The sequence below is a fragment of the Hipposideros armiger genome, unplaced genomic scaffold (genome assembly GCF_001890085.2).
Source record: "Hipposideros armiger isolate ML-2016 unplaced genomic scaffold, ASM189008v1 scaffold_408, whole genome shotgun sequence".
Taxonomy (NCBI): Eukaryota; Metazoa; Chordata; class Mammalia; order Chiroptera; family Hipposideridae; genus Hipposideros; species Hipposideros armiger.
In genome coordinates this window covers 624,919-637,270 of record NW_017731758.1, presented here as the reverse complement: position 1 = coordinate 637,270, position 12,352 = coordinate 624,919, and positions in this window count along the sequence as shown.

Genomic DNA, 12,352 nt, shown 5'->3' with positions numbered 1-12,352 from the left:
CCAGGCCCCAAGTCTGCATGAGGGAGGTAGGAGCCCAGCAGTAGGAGGCGGTGCTGCTGGTGGGGGCAGAACACACTGGGATTTTTATTTCATTTTGTTTTGACAGCCAGATCCGTCTTACAACCTTCTTGTTCTATGTTTTCATTCTCAGTCTTAGGGCATTAATTAAAGACTCCCTCTCACCTTATTCACAGATTTTCTGTCTGAAAGTTCAGGGCTGTCAGCAGAAATGTGTTGTCACGCAGCACAGCCATGATCCTAGGAAAATACCAATAAGCACATTAAACAAAAGATGAATTAAGAGCCAATAAGACAAATTTCCCAGATATGGGCCGTTTCACTGCAAATCCACTTTAATATCTTTCAGGTTACACTTGACTTGTGCATATAAACATGTGGAAACAAGAACTGAGATCTAATAATTCAGAGAGCAAGAATGAAATGTGACAATGTTTTCATGATTGAAAATGAAAAAGAAATCAATTGCTTGTTGTTTTGGGGCTAAGAGAATAAATTGGGTTACCGAAGTTTTAATTTAGCCAGGAAGACACATCTTTTGTTAAGAAAAGAAATGACTTTGATTATCAATTATCTGTGAAGGATCGAAGAGTAAGTTGCAGAGAAAGATGAATGCACTTAGGNTATGAGTTTTTGTTTCTGTATTTGTTTGTGTTGTTCCTTTGTTGCTTTCAGTTTTATATCCAACATATCAGTGAAATCATATGGTTCGTGACTTTTTCTGTGTGACTTATTTCACTTAGCATAATAATCTCAAGATCCATCCGTTTTGTTGCAAATGGCACTATTTCATCTTTTCTTATGACAGAGTGCTACTCTGCCACATTAGTCTTTCATTTATGAGAGGAAAACAGCCTGTGAATAGGCATTTATAATACTATTTTTACTATGATAATATAGGAAACGAAATGAAAGCTGGTGAAAAGATGAAGCCTTTTCAGGTTTCTAATAAATTACTTGAACAATAAGAAAAAGGGAATCCTCAGGAAAAACAAAAAAATGCTCCTGGAGACCTAAAATCATTCTTAGAGGCAATGTCAATTGTTCAATGTCACAGAACTGCATATTAATTCAGGGACATTCCAATTTTAAATTAAGTGTAGATAATGATGGTGATAGGGTCACCAATGTTTTATTGTTAAAATATTTTTTCTTTAAAATTTCTGAGTAAATTAATTTGTAATAATGTGCACTACAAGTGATATAATCTGAAAAATTATGTAAATAAACATAAAATAACTAAACACAGAAAATAAGAATTTATAACAACACCAATATAGCAAGTTGGTGGTTATTGAGGGACTACTGCATGCATTGCGCTACATGACATATTGTGCTAGACTATACATGAAAGAACAGAGCATAGTGCATTGTTAGGTAAAATGAGACAGTTTGTGGCATGTGAGTCCTTTTTCTTTGGGCTATCCCCACATGGAAGAGAGGCTCAGAACAAACTGCTCTAAGCTGTGTATGTTTAGACAAACATATATTGTTTTATTTTCCTTTTTCACAGGAAAAGATAATAGTTTGTTTTTAGGGTTAGTGAAGAAAAGCTATAAAAGAGCTTGGTTGGAAAGAGAGAAATGCAGTGGTAAAGATCATGTTAGGAGGCAGGGACTCACTAGTGGAGTACTCAAGACAATCCAGGGAAAACAGCAGAGCTGACAGGGTGAGATGGTTCATTTGATGTATCAACTTGACAGGGCCACCGGGTGCCTGGGGAGTTGGTTAAACATTATTCTGGGTGTGTCTGTAATGGCCCTTCGGGATGAGATTAACATTTGAATCAGTAGACTAAGCAGGGAAGATTGCCTCCCCCAAGGTGGTTGGCTCTCACCCAATCATTTGGAGGCCCGACTTGAACAAAAGGTGGAACAAAAGAGAGCTTGCTCTCTGCTTGATAACTGAGCTGGGTCATTGGTCTTCTCCTGCCCTTGGAATGGGACTTGCACCATTGATGNTAAGCCTTGACTTTCAAGGAATGGTTCTTTATTGATAAGTTCTGAATTTGCTTTAGAGAAACACTGTCCAATAGAACCTTATGGCATATTGGAAATGGTCTCTAGTATTGCTACTTAGTACCACAGGTAATAGACATAATACGGTGAACACTTGAAACATGAGTGGTGTGACTAAGGAAATAAATTTTCAATTTGATTTCACTTATTTAATTTATATTTAAGTAACCATATGTTTGGACAAAGTGATTCTAGACTTTAGATGTCATTAATTTCATGGTTGTTTAAAACAGACAGAAATGGTAGGTAGACGCTATAAAAACATTGACACAATATTAAGGTAAAAATTCTTATCCAAGCACTAATGTCTTTTATTTACAAGATTAGGGGTTTCTGATTTAAGAGGGTGGATTAAATGCTGGGTTTGCTTCCCCCCATGTGTTTGTCCTCCTTTTCCAAATGTCTTGTCAAATAACCCACTGTAAACTTAATTAGCAATGGAAATAGGCTTATGATAGCAAAGACAGTGGGAGGGAGGGCAGTAATCAACAAATGGTGAACTTCAAACTTTTGTAAATTCTGAGAACATCCGGAAACATATTGATGGACGAAGGAATGTTGAAGAAGCTCTGACTCAGGGTGGGATCGTAGTGGAACTTAAAGATCATTTGCCCACGAACTCATAGGAAGAGAAGCTCTAGATGTGGGAGGCACCATGTATCAAGGATGGGAGTGAGATGGATGCAAAATAAGAATTTAATCCAAACTATATCTAAAAAATGGTTTCCCTGGGTAGACCCCTCACTAATCCCCCTACCTCAAAGAAAAGACATTGGCTCTTTAGGGTTCATCCTTGAAAAAACCCTAAAAGGCTTTTATGTCCCATCTCCATGCCCCACAAAATTGGATAAATTTCCTGAGAAGACCAGAGTCATTAGAATGAGGTGGAAAGCCCAGAAAAGATCCTTCTTTGAACTAGTCTTAGGGGGCCCCCTGAGATCACCTGCTGTCTGCTGATGCCTTTAGTCTATAAGCCCACTCACATCAACAGAGTCCCCAGACAGGCTTCCATTCAAGGAAAAGCCCAGCAAGGAAATACACCTGAGATTCACAACAGAGGAACTGGAAGTCAATGATTACCAACCAGCTGAAGACTACTAGCATGAAAAAAAAGACAAAGATAAGTAGACAAGACAACAAATTTAGGAGGAAGTCAGGAAAAGAAAGAGTAAAATTTTTAAAAATATTATTATCATGATTTTATAAAACCCCTAACCATTATCCTCAGAGTAATCAAGACAATGTCCAATCTAAAGAAAAAGTGCAGGACGCTATGAAATATGAACAATCAAGGACCCAAAAGATCTCCTGAAAATTAAAAATCACTGCTAAAATAAAAAAATAATGTTAATAAATAGGAGTATGAGTGGCAATAATTAAGTTAAAGCCCCAGAAAATACAATAAACTGCTCAACACATAATATTAGAGGAAAGAGTAAAGTGTAGAGGAACAAATAAAAGGGCCAGTGTCTACTAAATCATTTCAAAAAGAAAGGAAAAAAATTAACTATGAAAAGGAAATTAAACAAATAACAAAAAATATTTTGTGGAGTTAAGGCATGACCCAAATCTCTAAGTTAAAATATACCAGTTGGGAGAAAAACGAAGCAAAACGTATTACAAAAGACATGGTTCAAATATGTCGCAAAGAAAAGGTGGCATGGATTTAATATTTAATCAGCAGAAAAAAGTCATTGACTTCTAGGCTGGGAGCACCCATTTCTGAATGGCTTATGTGTCATGACATTTGACCCAGGGGGAATGAAATGTGTTGACCTCTGTCAAGCATGGCCCCTCCAGAAGTAATATTTACTAGAAAGTATAAATACTCTTTATTGATTTTTAACGTTAGTCCTTAACCTGTAGTCAAAGCTCACAAATTAGCCATGATTTCAAGCCAGAATATCAATATTATTAATCTTGATAATATAAAAGTTTGTGGTTAACTGAGTATAGGAGTGAGAAGTTAAGAAGATGGAGATAAAGGTTCTATCAATAATATCCTACTTATAGGGTAAGTACTCAAGTGATTGATGGTGTTCACCATTGGTGGAACAGTAAATAGTAGTGTAAGCGTATCATTTAATTTTATAAATTGAGTTACTAGAAATATAATATTGTAATACAGATTTTGAAAACTGGAGAGAGAGAAAAAATTATTGTGAGAAGGATTATTAATTAACTAAATCCACAGCCGCATGTTCTGGAGTCAGTAGATAATGTCTAAATAGAAATAATGGTGTATTATTTACATTTATGAATTATGAAAATAATACCAGGAAAACACAAAGAAAAACCATTCAAAGTGATTGGCTCACAGGAGTGGAGATGAGCAAGAAAGATAATTAGTTAATTAAAAAAACATGGATTATGGTATTTGAGTATCGTAGATATGTCANATATATATATATGAAAATTTTCACTTAACTCTTAATTATTTGGTAAAGTTGTCAAATGGCTAAAGAGGAAGAAAATACAACTAAGATTCACCAAGCGCCTTCTGCATGTTAACTGCATTAGGCACTTCATATTTGTTGCTTTGTTTAATCTCCAAAATTACTCTATAACAGAGTCTTTATGAGCTGTTCTTATAGTCAAGGAACTGAAGTGCAGAGAGATTACATAGCTGGTCAAATCCCACGTGGTGGTGGTCCGTTTCAAACCAGGAGTGCTGATTTACTCCCTGAACTCCTTTTACTAACCCATCTCCATCTTCTGGAAAAGATGGGCTTCCTCAGTGTTATCAACAACCAAAAAGCAGAAGAGTGGTAACTGAAGGTGTAGCTGTGGAGGGAACTTGCAAATCGCACTCACAAGCTGGTAGACCTGAAAAATAGCACGTCCTAGTCGGTTTCAGAAGTTTACCCTAGTTCGGCCACTTTTTATTTGTGCCTTGAATGAGAACAGAAATGGCAAGCTTGTGTGTGCCTTTGCATGGTAAATCGACAAATAAAACTGAGGTCATCATCTGACAAAAATATTACTTTGTAAAGAAAGTGGTTTTAGTGGGAGTGGGACTAAGTTTTTCCAGCTTGCCTGTTAACACTGATGAAAATCCCTCCATAAAAATGTGTCCTTCAGGCTTATGTCAGGCAACTCTGCAGAATTAACTTTGATGCCATGGTGATGAAGTGTCCCCATGAAGATGAAAAGGGTATTCATAAACCCCAGTGCTGCAGAACTCTTGCCAACCCATGGGTGGAACCATTTTTATTCAGACTATCCTTTCTTTATTGACTGCTATGATGCATCACTTTCTACTAAGCTGTAGAAATCCAAGTGCGTGGAGATAAAAATCCCTTTATTCTCTTTGGTGAAGTTGTTGTGGGCTTTGCAGGGGACATATGCAGTGACAGAGCAGACAAGACTCTACTGAAATGACTCTTCCTCCATTCTTCTTTGCTTTCCTGGGTCCATCCCCCAGGGGGTCACATGGGGCTGTTATTTCCCCCATATGGCAGAGTTCTGAGGAGGGAAGGGATGGAGGGAGGGAAGGGGACTCAGGGCTGTCATTAATTTCACCGCAAGGCTCTAAAGCAAATCAGAAAACTTGGCCTAAACAGGGACTCAGGGCTGTACTTGATTCTAGTTATTTAGTCTTATCATCTCTGCACAATTACCAACTTCTCAACAACAATCTGTGCTTGACTCATTTCTCTCTCCACTGCAGTGAACTGCTTTTACCAGGTTCTCAGTTCATATACATAACAGATGGAAGAATACAGCAAAGGTTATATGACACGAATTAGCGTGTGTCTACATTGCACACATAAAAAACGGAAATTAAAACATCACCCAATTAATTTGATACATGTAGAAATTCAATCTGAAAATCAGACTTGAATATAGATCTTTTTCCAAGTTGTTATTTAGTTTGTCTATATTCAAAATAAAAAACAAGTATTAAATCTATGTGTTCTTGACTACTTTGTATAAAAAGGCATTATGATGTCATTTATACTCTTAAGGAAAAACTACAAATCAAAACAGTGTGCCCTAATTAGATTTAAAGGAAAAAAAGAAAACTAGAGAAAAATGCCACATGTGAATTTTGCCATTAAAAATCNCCCCCACCAACCTCCACTCCCCCTATCACCCTCCTCCCAGTCTCTGCTGTACCCCAGTCACTGCCCAACCTGTATAATGAGAAAGTAATGCAGGTCTCAGCTGGGTAGGAAACATTCTCCCCTATTAAGCAGCAGGGAGAAGAACTAAAATTTTGCATGTAATTCTGTGGTAGAATTTAACAAGTCAAAGCATTAATTAGAAGGAGAAATATTGTTGTTCTCCAGAAATGTGATTGCAATTATATTATTGGTCCTTCTCACATGAAGGGAGGTCATTGTTAAAACAGAGCAAAGCAAATAAAAATAAAAGAACAGCAAAACAACACAATCTTAATGCAATTGATGCTCTGAATTTTTCAACTGTTGAAACATATTGTATATTGAAAGAACAATTGTATTTTCAAATTAGGAGCTATAGATTGGTAAACATCATTTAGCAAGTGCCTTTGCAAGGCTTTAAAAGGTCATTGAGAATACCAAAATCATTACAGATTGTTGGAAAGTTTGTAGTAAAGGCTAGTGTGAAAGGCCTGTAACTGTTTCCATCTGTTCAGGGCACACTTGAAAAGCGCCTAGGAACCTCAGCAATAGTAGGAAGTTACCTGTGATGACACAGTCTTTCTTGTGAGAGCTGTTTAATTTGAACTGTGCTGTTTGGGGACCAAACAAAAAAAAGATTTTCATAAATATTTAATAGACTCTTTTCTGGTTGAGATACCCACACACACAAATGACAGTTGGCCATTAAAATCTATTTTCAATTCTATTTGGAATTCAACTGCACTATCGGATAGACTTCGGTTTGATGTGCACAGTAACACTGAGATGGGAAATTTGAAGCGATAATGGGAGACATGGGTTTTTGAGCTGGAAATTTTTTAGGCAGCAGCAATTTACTGGCATATTCTTTAAAAAACACCAGTGGAAAGAAAATGAAAATGTGTCCTAAGGTGTGTAATTACCAAGAAGGTGCCACACATATTAGAAAAATCACTGCTTATATGCTTAGGTGCCATTATCTTGAAAACTCTAAGAGCTGCAGTTTGCACTTTTGTTTTCATAGTTTAATTGCACAGTGTTTGAAGCTGTGAGACACACTTTCAATTGCATGTTGTTTGTCTTTGGTAATGCACCAAGGATGAGTAAGTTTAAGGAAAGAGATCTTTAGGTTCCTCTAGATACTGTCTCTTGTCTTACTTTTTCTGTGCTCCTGGACATGAATAGAAATCAAAGATCTAGACATGTTGCCTGGCAGAGACTCTTGCTTAGGAAGGGGGCCAAATTCAGTGGTGCCTTCTCCTGACCTTCTCCAGCATTAGATTACAAGACAACGTGGCAGCAAAATATCAGGGAAGATTTGCCAAGCGCTGTCAGTGCTGTTAGAATTCATTTTGAATTATTGGAAATTTGAAAACATGACTACAGGAATTTAAATGAAGGCTCCCTGGGGAAATATACCTAGATAGGGAAAAAATTTACCTTGCTATGATCAATCACCTTTCAATTGCTTAGTGACAAAACACGATTTCTCTTCTGCATAACTTTTGACTCAGGAAAAAATGTTTGCCTTTTAGAAAATGACATTTTTTAAGGAAAAGTAGAATAAATTAGCATTGCACAAATATTGAATCACTGTTGGAGCCATTGGTATTGGAGTTAAAGTTTCTGGAAGACTTTGAAGTCATTGCTTGTAAACTTATTCTTCTAGTAGAAAATAAGATTTACAAATATTTGCTACAAAATGTGTTGCTTAAGTGTGTATTTATTGTGGGAATCTGACAAGAAGATCAAAACTAGGGAAACTGCTTTTGCAGGTCCACAATGAAAAAAATTAAGAAAAAAAATATACAACTTTTCATACCTCTTCTATTCATTTTTAAGTTGGAATTAGGAAATCTCATTCAAGAAAGAGGAAGTAGTTTTCTGTTGTTTTTAGTGACAGATAGAAGTTTAAGTATCTTTACACGTAAGTTAAACATCAATATACAAATATAAGATCATAGATGATCAATGAAATGAGATTCAAAGCTGTCTAATAGACAGCATTGTCTAATATGCATCATTTTTTGTCAGTGTTCAGTGACTTGTTTGCAAATCAAACTTGAACTAGCTTAAGTGAAAATGAGGAAGTATTGTCTAATAGAATTAAACAGGTGTGGCAGATGACATGAAGGTCAGAAATACCAGGAGGATTCACTTGCCATCTCTCCTTTGTCTGCTTTCTGTCTGTTGGTCTCTGTCCTCAGACTGGGCCTCCTCTGTGCAAAGCAGACACCTGAATACTTGATATTTCCCAGCTATATCACCAGGCAAAATGGGGATTCTAGCTTTTATTTCCAAGTTCAGAGGTCACAGGGAAGGGTTGATTGGCTGCCATTGGGTCAAGTGAATATCCCTGAACCAATCAGCTCTTGCCAGGGTTCTGTTATAAGCCCAGAGGTGCCAGTGGCCCAACCCTAAATCAGTTGTGGTGGCCAGGGAGGAGCAGGTTTTAATAATGCTACTGCCAACCAAAGCACATGGCTAGGGAAAGGTGGGAGATAGGTGGCCCAGAAGAGGGGGATGCTGTTCCAAGCAGACAAAGTATGTAGTAGACATTTACTAATTCAGGTTAGCTGAGCGTGTTCTNCAATTCATGTTACAAAAACCAAACGGCTCATTCTTGCATTTTTATGTAGACATGAAGTTTGATGCACTGGAAATTCATGCCTTTGAGGCATTTAGGCCTGTCCCTAAGCAAGCCATTTAACATCTCTGAACCTCAATGTCCTGAAATAGGAATGAAAAGCTGGTTGTAAGTCACCCTGGATCATGGCTATTAAACGCCTGCCATTAATGGACATTTCATGCATGTTGCCCCCTTCTTGCCTATGCTTCACCCCACCTCCCCTAGTAAGTTCTTGTTTTCTAAAAGTTAAATATTGATTTCTCCCACACTTGATATGAGTTCCACCTTAAACTTCTGCTTTTATTTCCCCTGCTTTTCTTGTCCAGTTGCCTGTGTAGTTAATAGTTCTAGCTGATTTTCCCCCTTATGGTTTCTTCTACCCTGTAACACTCGGGGAGGTCTGAATTGAGCCTGTATAGCTCAGGAAAAATCTGGGCCGTCTCCCCTCCTCCCCTCCTTCAATTCCCCTATCTAAGACAGGTCTGTGTGTTCTCTCACACCTGGCAGCCCGTGGTGACATGAGCGAGTGCTTCTGTACACTTTGCACCATTTCTCTGCTTATCACCCGACAGCGTCAGCGGTCCCATCACTCTTGCTGTCTTTACAGTTCTAGTGAGCAGGCATGTGGTAACCTTGACAGTGTTTCTTGCAGCATTAGCCGTCGTGAGAGCGTCCTTCAGACTGTGCAAGCTGGCTGTCCAGAAATGAAACAAGCCCAAATCCAAATCAACATGGTAAAATTAAACCCGATAATGATGAGCAGTGGATTTCTTTTAACAATATATGGTGAAAACTATCTTTTGGGAAGCTTTTTCCATGTAGAATTTTTCATGCTAAATTCAGTGTAGTTGGAATATTGAATCACAGTGGTAATTTCATGAATGGCAACATCTCAAATGGGTGAATTTTTAAATGATTTCTGAAGGACTCATAATGTTCCCTGAAACAACATGGTCATAGGGAGATGTAGATAAATGTGTTAGCAGCAGTATAATTTTGGCCAACCTGGGCATACTGTAGAGTAAGAATAATAGTAACAAAATCCAGAGTCCACCCACAGAATGGCTCCCAAATGGAAGCACGCAGGAGGTGACTTGAGCAGCTCACAGTCATTCATAATTCAGCATATTCTTATTAAGTGACTGCTGTATGCTGGGCATTCGCCTGGGCACTGGGAAACAGTGAACAAAACAGATCAACTCCCTGCACTCACATCCTAGAGGGGGAGACGAGTGAGCAAGCAAACAATATGTGATGTGCAATGCTAATTGCTGTGAAGAAAAAGTAAGGAAAGGAAGTCTATCAGTTTCCCAGAACTGTTGTAACAAATTACCCACAAACTTGGTGGCTTAAAACAACACAAATTTATTCTCCCACAAATCTGGAGGCTGAAAGTCCAAAATCGAGGTGTGGGCAGGGCCACAACCTCTCCAAGGGATCTAGGGGAGAATCCTCCCTTGCTTCTTCCAGTGTCTGTAGCTCTAGGCATTTCTTGGTTTGTGGCAGCATAACTTTAATCTCTGCCTTTGTCCTCTCATGGCCTTCTTAATTACATCTGCAAAGACCTCTTTTCCAAAGAAGGTCTCATTCGCAGGTCCTAGGGCACGGATATACCTTTTTGAGGGCCACCATTCAACCCACTACAGTGGGAAGGTAGAGAGTGGTGGGGCCAGGGAGACCTTTCTGAAGGGCTGATGTACAAGCAGGTACATTAAATGAGGGACCAAATCATATTTTAACTGAGGAAAGAGATTCCAATTGGAAGGAATGACAAGTACATGTGGCATCAAATGGACAAGAGCTTGGCCTATCTAGAAATAGATAAAGTGGAGTCACTGAAGGGAAAAATGGAAGAAGACGAGGTCAGAGAAGCAGCCAGTGGCCAGCGTACACAGGTTTGTGTGTGGCCAGGCACGCGAACATTTGGAGAATGACGCAAGAGCTCATTAAGTCAAGGCTCCTGGGTCGTCCCTGGCATCGGTTTCTGACTGTGTCAGATCACCGCTTTGATGTTTTCTGATAACCAAGAGATGTCCAATATCATGTCATTGCTCCTGATCCTGCCTTCAAGGAAGTCCCCTGTGCCTTTGTACCCTCGCCCCTGTGCCTCTGGTGCCCACTAGTTATCTGGTTGAGGGGGGAAGCGGAAAGCCCTCATCTCCCCACCTGCTCCTTCCACAGAACCCACACTGCTCTGATTCCAGTGCACTCACCGAACTGTTTTCAGCTTTCTAAGGTCTTTCCTCATTTTATGGGTACAGTATCTTTCCTTCGTGAGTACAGCTGGGCCTTTTAAGAATAAGCCTATTTGTTTTTCATGGATTTCCAATTTTATTAGTAAACACTGATCCTGGGGAAAGGCAGTGCTAGCTTTTGAGGCTTGCTGACTTCTCCGTTTGGATACCGCTTTCATCCTTTATCTGTAACTTCCACCTGTAACCAGCAGTGAGATTCCGGGGGCTGAGTGGCACCACTTCCTTCAAGGTAGTAGAGAACTTCAAAGAGCACCAAGGTTGTGGATCACTTGGCCTTGTGGGATTGCAGGGAGTTGAAAGCCTGACCAGACCACACAAGCTGTTTCCCTGTTTCCAGTACGCTGTTAGCACAGGGGATGTGCTGTGAGTGAAGAAGAAAGCGTGTGCTGGGTGGTGCTCTGTCACTCATAACACCCAGGGCTCCCAGGAGCACAGAAGGAACGGATGAGAAAATGCAATACCCACTGCCTTTTTGTGAATGCTAAATGGAGCTGCTTTGACTGTGTAGGTTCAAAACGTATCTATTACCCTAATTAAAATTACCCTGGACATTAGAGTACATTGAATTAAATAACTGTAATAAACTTATTGTATGTTTTTCTAATCAATTAGTAATAAGTGAATCAAAACTTCCCCCACTTCCCCCCACCCTCCGTTTTTCTGGCTTGGAACCTGAGCTAATTCTTACCACTCAGGCCATTGGAAGTGAGTAGAATTAATACTCTCTTTTTATACTTTCACTCAGTTTTCTTCTCCTCTAAGAACATAGGTGAAAAAAATAATGACTATCAGGTCAACATGAGTCCTCCCAAGCCTTCAATAAAGTCAATAAAACAACTTTTCCTTTAATGTATCATGAAATATTATCAAGGAAAGACTGTTCAAAGGTGACTTAATAAGAGAAAATATACTCTCTTTAATGACTACTATGACCTTTGGAAACGTTTTGTGAAAACGTATTTACATTGCTTCTGTGTAGCCTGCAGAACCACATCTATTCTTGGTCCTGTAACTTTTGACCGAGTTCCCCCACTGTACCCCCTTCTCATGACAGCACAATTGAGCCTAGGTCCTGGCCTCGGCCTATTGTGCCACCAGGAAAAAGGGCTTTAGCACATCAGCTCAATTACAGGTCATAGAGGAATAGCCCTGAAACATTTCTGGAGCCACTTGGGTGAAAACAGCTTTTGGAAATCGTATCCTGTCATTTTATGGTGGTATTGTACAAAAGAAAAATAATTGAACAGGTAACCTGATTCAGACACTTTTCTTCAAGTCAAACATCAACATTCCATCACGAAGTCATTTTTTTTTTCCTACATGAGA